Genomic DNA, 10,112 nt, shown 5'->3' with positions numbered 1-10,112 from the left:
CGGCCATGTTGGTCACGAGAACTATCGCGAGAACACAGGGGGCGGCCATGTTGGTCACGAGAACTATCGCGAGAACACAGGGGGCGGCCACGTTGGTCACGAGGTCGGTTTCATGGTTGCAACAGCTTTGATTGATTGAACATTGCATTAACAGATTGCAGAATGGGTACAATACAGTACAGCTCAATGCACACAATTGTTAAGGGGATGCAGACCAGAGAGATGAGAAACCGTCTCGTTTACATAAGGGTCCCCCATTTTCAATTCATCATAACATATTTGACATACAGATACAGTACTGCTACATCTATAGATTTATGATGACATACCAGATTTACAAATACAGTACTGTTTGTGATACAAGAGTCTAAAAAAGAGAGTATATACATTTGACGAAGAAACTGTACATTGGAGGAGGTTGGGTAGGTGGGGTGGCAACTGTACATTGGAGGTGGTTGGTGGGGGGAGCTCTTCCTCTCATATACACACAAAGACGAATACCAAGTCAATCACTGTTAAATGCTGTTTATTATTTTATATTTTTGTTCTCTTCAAACAAACAAAAGCCAAACTATTTACACTATCACTTGTTCTTTTCCCCCCAAAATGTTCTTGTTACATGTATGTTATTTCAATAACATTCAACCATGTTTTACGCAAAAGGAGCGGAGCTGACTGGGGTTAAACGTGCCCAAAATCTGCAAGTCAAATGTGTATTTACGTCATGAACCTATTGAGATGCATCAGACTCGCCGTCCCATCTGATCTCCCCCTGGGTGTTGCTGCTGGAAACATCCAAGACATCACGCCTCAATTATTCTGCTGTTCAAAATCAGAGGGGGATTTTGACCCAACTGATGGAAGATCTTTTGACAGGGGATCAACAGAGACTGACAACACACAGAGGCATTCAAACCTGTGTACTACAGTAAACTTAACTGCAAACTAGAGTGCTAACCAGTATGTGCCCTTTGCCCTTTGACACTGATGCAGCCCCAAAGACAACAAACGGTCACATTCTTAAAAATGTCAAACTGAGACGCATTATAAATGAGTTTCATAAAACAGGGAAAAGGTGGATGTATTGTTTAGTGTTGAAGGAACCATATTTCCCAGTTACAACTACTGTCGATTATGGAATCTCATTTAGAAATCATATAGTTTTAACTCGCCAACGATGGACCAGATACTGTAACTTAACGTACATAAACGTACCATCCCCGGAAAAAACATCTGCCGATTAAAACTGACAATACAATTAATTAGGACACAGTATTCCAGAGTCTCAAACTGTGTTTGGATAAATCAAGCACAGCGTTCTATCTCAAATCACCAACAAGGACACACAGACGCTGCACAGAGCGTTGCAGCTGCAGTATGGACGATTTCTAAGCATTTAAAATACCTCAAGAATCAAGCGGGACTGACGAGTCCTCTGTGAGAATCCAACATTCTAGAACACCGTGTTGCCCACGGCGACAGCACTTTACACAATGGACCAGGTGTCCAGGGCTGACGACACAAGACACAAATTGAAGATCTCCCCGGGTGGCAGAGTTTATAACCACAGCACAACTAAAATAGGAATTCCACCGAAATGTGACTGTCTGGTTGTGATTCGGATATAAGAATACATTTTCCTAATTTTCTTTCAAAGACTTTTTTTTTCTTCAGAAATGCAGTGCGATGACATCGTTGAATTGCACTGCCCGAGATGTTTGAAAGAGACCTTTAGTTTTCTCTGCCTATAATTAAACATCTACATAAGATGTCTAATAAAAAGATATTTAAACATGACTATACATTCAATTGTATTTCAACCATCTCGGGCATTGGAATATGGCATGGATATCCATTTTCACACATCATTTACAAAAAGAGAATATAGCAATAAGAGCTAAGCTAACGGGCTAAAATGTTCCATTCGGTTCCATCTTGCAACTCTAATCCTAATCTCGTTCGTCTCCATCAGGCATTACGTGGTGAAAGGAGAAACCTACTTTTAAACTTAGCAGAACAGAAAGGCATTTTCTTCCAACATAAAAAAAAAACTGGCAAGTTGCAAGTTCATATCTGTTCAGCACCTTCTGGCACATAGACCAAGAGGTGTCCTGGGCCTGGACGGAACCGGACGACACCTGCCCTGGGGGGGGGGGGGGGGGGGGGGAACGACGACGACTAGGCCCATTTCTGACCCACCACTAGGTTTACTAGCAAACCCTCACAGATATGTTTTAAAAACCATGCAAGCCTACCGATGGCAACAGTGGGTCCACTGCTTTCAAAACCAACAAGGCTCAACCGTAAAACTGCCCCCATTGTCCATCAAGGGAAGAACAGACTCAGCGCCCGGCCTCGTGTCACGGCTCTGACGTCATGACGTTCAGGGCCAATAGACCACCACAACACTTCCGGTATTCTGAAATCATGGGAGTAGAGCGGGGGCAGAAAATGAATGAATGTGGATGAGAGCCTTGACATCAAGTGGTTGTAGATACGGCTGTGGGGGTGCTGGAGACATGACATGGAGATAGGCTTTTATACGGCTGAGTCTCCTGAACACGGAGAGACCAATCCCAAGTCGATTAGTACTTTCTCGGCCGAGCTATAGTCACTTTCCCCGCACCTACTCGCGAACTCCGCATTCGCAGATTGCCCACGGAGTCTCTCTGGATTGTCCAGAGATCTAGGTTTATCAATCTGCGCATGCAGAGTTCGAGAGTAGGTGCGGGAAAATTACTATAACTCGGCAGAGAAAGTGATTTGGATTGGTCTCTCCGTGTTCAGGAGACTCCTGCGTATAAAAGTCTATTGGATCATGTCTCAGGCACCCCCACAGCCGTAGCTACAACCACTTAATGTCAAGGCTCTCATCCATTCATGTTCTCCCCCGCTCTCTCCTCCATGAGCTCAATGTAACGCGGAAGTGCAGTGGTCTATCAAGTCTTTTCTAGGTAGTGTCCAGTTATATTCAATATTATCATGAAACCATTCCCAATTAACACTCAAATCCAATTGGGGGACCCCCCCCCAGTCAGCTCAGCTCCGACAGTACAGACTCCAGCCCTTCAGCAGCCATCTAAACAGGAAATCTGAACAAATCCACTTCGTTAAATGAAAAAAACAACTACGTAAATAAAAACAGCAAACCACCACAAAAATAATCTCAAGGACCGCCTACTTTTCTATTCTGTAGCCAATGAGTAAGATGCATCGGCGTCGAGCGAATAGATTTAACAGACACGGCGGTTAAGTTAGCCGACAGAAAACGTCTGGTAGAGCGTTCCTCATTTAAAAAGACACTTCTTTTGAGGTGGTTTCTAACTTAATTTTTATCATCCGTTTTAAAGAAAATTTTTAGTTAGCCGTCCGAGACCAATCTGTACAAGTTAAGGCATGTTGAAGAGAAAACAAATGAAATGAAACCCACTAGCAGAGAAAGAAAACAAAAACACAAACTTTTACATTATTTACAAAGCAGAACGCTCATGTTTATAATATTGAGCCTCGCCGCTTCAGTGTGTGTACGTGTGTGTGTGTGTACATGTGTGTGTACGTGTGAGTGTGTGTGCGTGCGCGCATTTGTGTCGATATCGACATAGGCTCTTCACTTATGTGCGTACATGTGGTTCTAAAGAGAAGAGCCAGAGTGAATGTAAATTCCTTGTGTGCGTGTTATGCATGTTTGAGATTCACGTGTCGCTATGTGAATGTTTTGTACGTCATTTTGAAAAGTCCTGTAATTTTTTATTTTACAATTCAGTCCATCCGTTTCTACAGCTGCAGGTGTGTGTGTCCCCCCCCTGCACGCTCAGATGTACTGAAGGGCGCGTCCGAACTCAAGCCCACCCGTGGTGTGATGCCGCGGCCACCAGAGTTCCGGGGCCCGAGGTGGATGACCTGCGCGGGGTCCAGCGCCTCTTCTCGTCTTTGCGGAGGATAGACTGCTTGTTCAAACCCCCCCCCAAACCTCCACTAGTTCCAACACTGATGGAATCCGCCGTCGATCAGTTTCTTAATTCAGCGTTTTAATAATTGCATTCCGACAAGGTTCCCCCCGCCGCCGCCGGTCGTCTGTCCAGAGTCCAAGATGAAGACAGCGGGTCTTGGGCTCGACAGCTCCGAGGCGGGCGCTGGGGGTCGAGGAGTAGAAAGGAGTGGTGGGGGGGATTGTACGTCCGCCCCCCAGGGAAGGGCCCCGTGAGTAGGGAACAGTTGGAATCCTGTCGGCACAAAAAGAAAGAGGCAGAGACCAGATTATTGAGGGGTGTAACAATGCATCGATTCTAAAGGTGACGATTCAACTGCATCGATTTGAAAATGTTAGAATCGATGATTATTATAATTATTTTCTAAAATGTATTATAATTATTTTTTCGGTCGATCTTTTATTGACCTATAGTCCATGATTCATGCTGAGTGAGTCAGTTCCCCCAGCCACATTTGCGTATTCAAATTTTTTCTGGGGAATTGACTGATCACAAAAATGTATCGAATCGTGGTCAAATTAAGAGATTTCATGATGCATTGAATCGTTGCCTGAAGAATCGTAATCGAAGTGGGGTCAAATATTTCCACCTCTACAGATTACCAGCACCGAACCCGACGGTTGAAGACGAGGCTCCAAGACCGCTCACTTCTAATTCAACGCAAGGAGTTTAGAAAAGCAGGTCTAGACATCGGCCGAGTCCAAGCAGCGCAGAAGTGAAGCGACCGCAGAGACCAGGGCCCTCATTCATCAATGTGTGCGTAGAACATGTTCTATTTCCACACGTAAGCACGGAATGTAGAACCAGTGTACGCACAGGGAAGTCGGGATTCATCACACGTGCGTACGCAGGCTCTACGCACACCTGTCATGATGAATCCCACCTTGGCTCTGCGCCGAGGCTCGTGCACACTTTCACGTATTTGCATACCAGAAACGCCCTGATTAACCATATACGGTAATGGAATACACCCATGAAATGTGGAAAAATGGACTAAGCCGAGGGAAGCGTGTCATGAGACAGGCTGACAGACGTGTACACATACGGTGATGTCGGATATGATATCTATTAACCATTGCTGCCTGGGCAGCGCAAACACTAATAAATACCGCGCTGGAATATGACTGCCTTTTCCCGTGTTGTTTGATTAATACCCAGGGATTAAAGTTCTCCTCAATTTTATTCCAAATCGCGATGGATCTCCCGTCAATTTTCTACCTGCTGCATATGATTTCTAGAGGCATACTACAATCTATTTTGATGTCAGTATTGGGTAGCCTATATAAACAATAATACGAGAGCATATACAAGAACAATGAATCTCACTGCATGTATGATGTAGCCTGCCTTTCAATACATGAACTTGAATTCCATCATGTTTGTGTGCGGGACTCACAAGGCTGTTGTCACAATGGGTGGTACCGGTACAGTAATAATAACAGTCCACACAATATCACGATCCATGCCATAGCCTATGTTCTATTAGGACATGAACTGTGACGACAAATGTTCTAGAATGTTTGATTAAGATATCATACTCTGACAGCATGCCTATGATCAACAAAAACGCGAACTTGAATCCCATCATATACATAGTCTGTCCACTATCTGGTGTCATTGCAATGCGTTTTCTATTCATTCTTATACAGTAAAAAGGGGGAAGAACACTATATTCATATGACTTGTATTCTGCTTACAGCTTCGAAATTCCACTTGTTTCGTTTAACGTAAAGCCTTTTAAATATAATCAAAACGTTCCCGCGTTTCTGCGGTCTGCGCAAAATAATAACGAGTTGAGCTTTATGATTTATGATGAATTGAAAATGGGGGACCCTGATGTAAACAAGACGAAAGTCTTTCTCTGGTCTGCATCCCCAATTAACAATTGTATGTACTGAGCTGTACTGTACTGTACCCATTCTGCAATCTGTTAATAAACTTTTCAATCAATCAATCAATCAAGCTACGCGGAGCGCAGTCAGTCAGTAGCCTACACCCCGTATATTCCGATAACGCTATATAAACCATGCTGCATTCATTCTGAGAGAAAGATCTATTATTCCAAATGCTATTTATAGGGTTTTGACCATAATTACACTACTGTTGCTATTTTACAATGAACTATAATGAACTACGGTTCGTACAGAACATGCCAGTGTTATTATGCACAGAAGCTCATTTCCTTGTTGTAATAATATATTCTACCACTGGGCGTCAGGTAAGTGTGCTCTGACCTGTGCGTAGACGTAAGCACGGAGTCAAGTTGAAATCGAAATTGATGAATCCCACTCTTTGCTTAGAAATGATCGTACGCACAGGGTAAGCACAGATCTGTGCGTAGAACACGTTGATGAATGAGGGCCCAGGATTCTATTGACCGAGCAGCCCACTGTAGAACGCTGGTCCCAGGTCAGCCCCAGGACATGTTTACCCCTGTGACTAAACAGTCGTAATATAGATATTTATTCAAATCGGATTAGATTCATTCAAATGAACCGTTGTAATCTTGCTAAGACAAAAATGCGCTAGAATTAAGTTTGTATTTGAAAAATTGCACATATACTTTCTGAAAACATTATAAAAAGATGACATCACTGTCAGGATGCTCAAAAATAAACACAGATCCCCAAAAATGTACCGTGTTCACATGGTGGACATTTTGCTCGTGTCACGCTATGGCTGGGATTCCTTTCCACCTTCGGGTGGGAAAGGAATCCCAACCCGAGCGTGATACAGGAGCAAAATGGAACATAGCCGACTGTGAAGGAAGAAACGCGCCTCACCGACTACGAGGTTCCTCCTCAGGTCATCGTGGTTATTGCTCTCCAGGCAGGCGGCGGGCTGTGGGCGGAGCGGTCCTCAGAGCAGGCAACGGGGCATCTCGATAAACCTTCCAATTACGTCCGCCGTCGACCGAACACTGCCGAGTCAGGTGACCCGCGGCGTCAATCACAACATGTGACCATCAGTCAAAGTCTTACGAGCCTCGGCTCGCGTGGTTTATATTCCCTCCCGTTCCTGAAAAACAGGGTTACTGGCAAAACCGAGGGAAAAAACCATCGGAAGTTTAATGCGTCTCCAACTATATTCAAAAAAAGATTGAGTTTTCTTGAAGAACATTCACTCATTTAATCATTGTCTCATGAACTTTCCTTCATCCATTTGCAAAGTTTTTTTTTTCTCTTTTTCTTTTCTTTTTAACTCTGCAAGATAATACAAAAATATGGTTATGTACAGGAGGTGGAAGAAGACGTTTCTTCTCTAGTCTCTTATTTCAGTATGGGGAATATCGCGTGTTTTCTTTTTTCAGTGACTTTGTCAAAGTCATTATCAATCCTCCTGTTTGTAATTGTGCTCCATCCCTAAAATGGTACCTCACAGCTTGAATGAACAAAAAGTGCATAGGCGAGTTGGTGAGGGCAGGATGTGAGTGCTCGTACGAGGGCTGTGGCGAGGTGCGTGGCGAGGTCGCCCCCTGTCGCCCTCCCACCTCCCCCCCGGGTCGGCTCTAGCTATAGCGCTGCACTCCACACAACATGAAGACAATCTTTGATTTTTTTCCTCCTCCTCCTCCGCTCGTCGTTGATCATTAAGTCTCAGGATCCGTGACCCCGTGAAAAAGGTCACAGGTGAGGATCTTGTCTCGTCAGTCTTATTGTGATGCCATGCCACTCGTCCTCCAAAAAAGAAAGGAGAAAAAAAAGTAAAAGCCACTCCATGTCCATATTGCAGAAGCGCACTTGCAAACCCCACCCATCTGACAAAAATAAAATAAAAAATAAACAAGAAAAATAAAATAAAAAAACTGCACCCACAGAAATCCATGTGGTTTTGTAAACAACCAAAACTCCAGTATGGAATAGAAAGAATCCTTTCTTTTATTTCTTAGTCATTGTTTGTACAACCAGGATTGTAGAGGCAGTGTGTTCAACTGTTTCCATCCAGAGTTCTTTCTTCCTTCTCCTTTGTATCAAAAACAAAACAAAAAAAGAGACCTTGCTAACGTCATGTCTTTGAAGGTTTATTTTTTTTGTATGTTTGTTTCCATTTTTGAAATCTTTTGAGGAGAAAAAAAAATCTGGTATCAGCACGGTTTTTCTTGTCTTTTTTTTGGAATACATTCAATATTTTCTTAAGAAAGAAATAATACAAACGCACTTCACATGGCGGTAATGAAACGAAACGAGAATTCTTTTAAGAAAAAAAAAACAAAAAAACAAACGACAAAAAATAGCAGCCCCAAGTGCTCATAATCTTAGTCCAAATACTTTTTAAACTTTGTATATAATGTATATATTCATATATATTTTTCATTAAAAAAAGAAAACTCGTCATTATCAAATTGCAACAACGAAATAAGTAACACAATATGCTAACATATCATGCACCACCCTGTGCACTAGCACATAGATGCTTTGTATATATATATATATCGTTTTTTTTCTTTTAGCAGTCAGAAACTCCACACCTTTCATTCACAAGTCCGAGAGCTGACGAAAGGCAATGTGATCACACCCCCAGGGAACAACAGACTGGACTACCCTTCCGATGGATCACCCCCCCCCCCCCCCCCCTAGGCTGAACTAGAAATATCTACCATAGAAAGTTACATACACCGTGCCGCGCGTCGACACCGTGTTGCGCGCCCACACAGATCACACCGTGCGGCGCACTGAACACGGATCACTGAATACAGATCACTGAACACAGATCGCACTGAACAGAGATCACACTGAACAGAGATCCCATTGAACAGAGATCCCATTGAACAGAGATCCCATTGAACAGAGATCCCATTGAACAGAGATCCCATTGAACAGAGATCCCATTGAACAGAGATCCCATTGAACAGAGATCCCATTGAACAGAGATCCCATTGAACAGAGATCCCATTGAACAGAGCACTGACCCAGATCGCACTGTGCAGAGCACCGACGCACAGATCACTCGCTCTCAAAAACGTTAATGTCTCATGGCCACTCACCATATCCAAGTTCTTAGGCACAGATGTGCATTCATACACATACATACCAAAAAAAAAGAAGCACACATTCATCCCCAAATGAGTACCTGTAATCTTCTGAACTCATTTCTACCAACAGTAAAAGGAACAAGCACACACACTCCTGTCTCGTTCACACGTGCGCACACGAGTCGTGAACCCCCCCCCCCCCCCCCCGATTCGCTCCGTCCCGCCAGTCCTCACAGGTCTGGAGACGGTGTTCCGGGGGGGGGGGGGGGGGGGGGGGGCGATGCGAAGGGAGATGCATAACAAACACAAACAAAACGAGTGGTGGTTTGACATATGATGAGCGCAAAAGCTAACATTTACAAACATATGCATTTCTGTTACGCCTGTCTGGGGATGAAGAGCTGGTGAGAGAAAGGATGTGTTGTGCAATTGCCCTCTCTCTCTCTCTCTCTCTCTCATTCATTCTTCACTCGTGCATTCGTTCGTTCACTCTCAAAACTTACATACAAAGGACGTCCCCTTTTTTGGAAGTGGGACACGCACACATTCTACACATGAGAATACAAAATTATCATTTGAACAGAAAAAGACAAAAATGGCCTCTTATGTTTCATACATCTTGTTAAGCAATGAAAGAAAAACACTGTGCAGACTGGTATCATCACCAACCATCACACAGTCAGCCACTCTCGCAGTCACGCTTTACACATTCACAAAAATATTCATCTCTACAACTAACCCCATTTGTTTTTGATTTTTTTTTTAGGTTTTTTTCTAAATTCTTTTTTTTTCTTTTTTTTAGGCAAGTGCAAATCTTCAAGTTTTTTTTATAATCCATTTTTCAATAGCTTTACTTTTTATATAAATGTAAAGAAAAAAAATGCTAAACAAAAACAAATATCAACAGTGTTTGTCTTTCAAGAAAGGATTTGCTTTCTGATAAGGTTTCAACTTTAAAAAGAAAGAGAAAAAAAAAGGTCCCCCTGACTTTGAAAACCTACCAGCCACGCACCCCCCACGCCACCCCACCCCCAATTCGGTCACCCCCGCCACCTGTGGGTCACACACCCGCCTTCCAGTTCCGATCCCCACACGGGCGCATCGGGCACTGTGTATCATGTGAATACACATGTAACCATACGCACGCCAAA

Source organism: Notolepis coatsorum (assembly GCF_963971535.1).
Source record: "Notolepis coatsorum genome assembly, chromosome: 1".
Classification (NCBI taxonomy): Eukaryota; Metazoa; Chordata; class Actinopteri; order Aulopiformes; family Paralepididae; genus Notolepis; species Notolepis coatsorum.
This window is presented reverse-complemented; position numbering follows the sequence as displayed.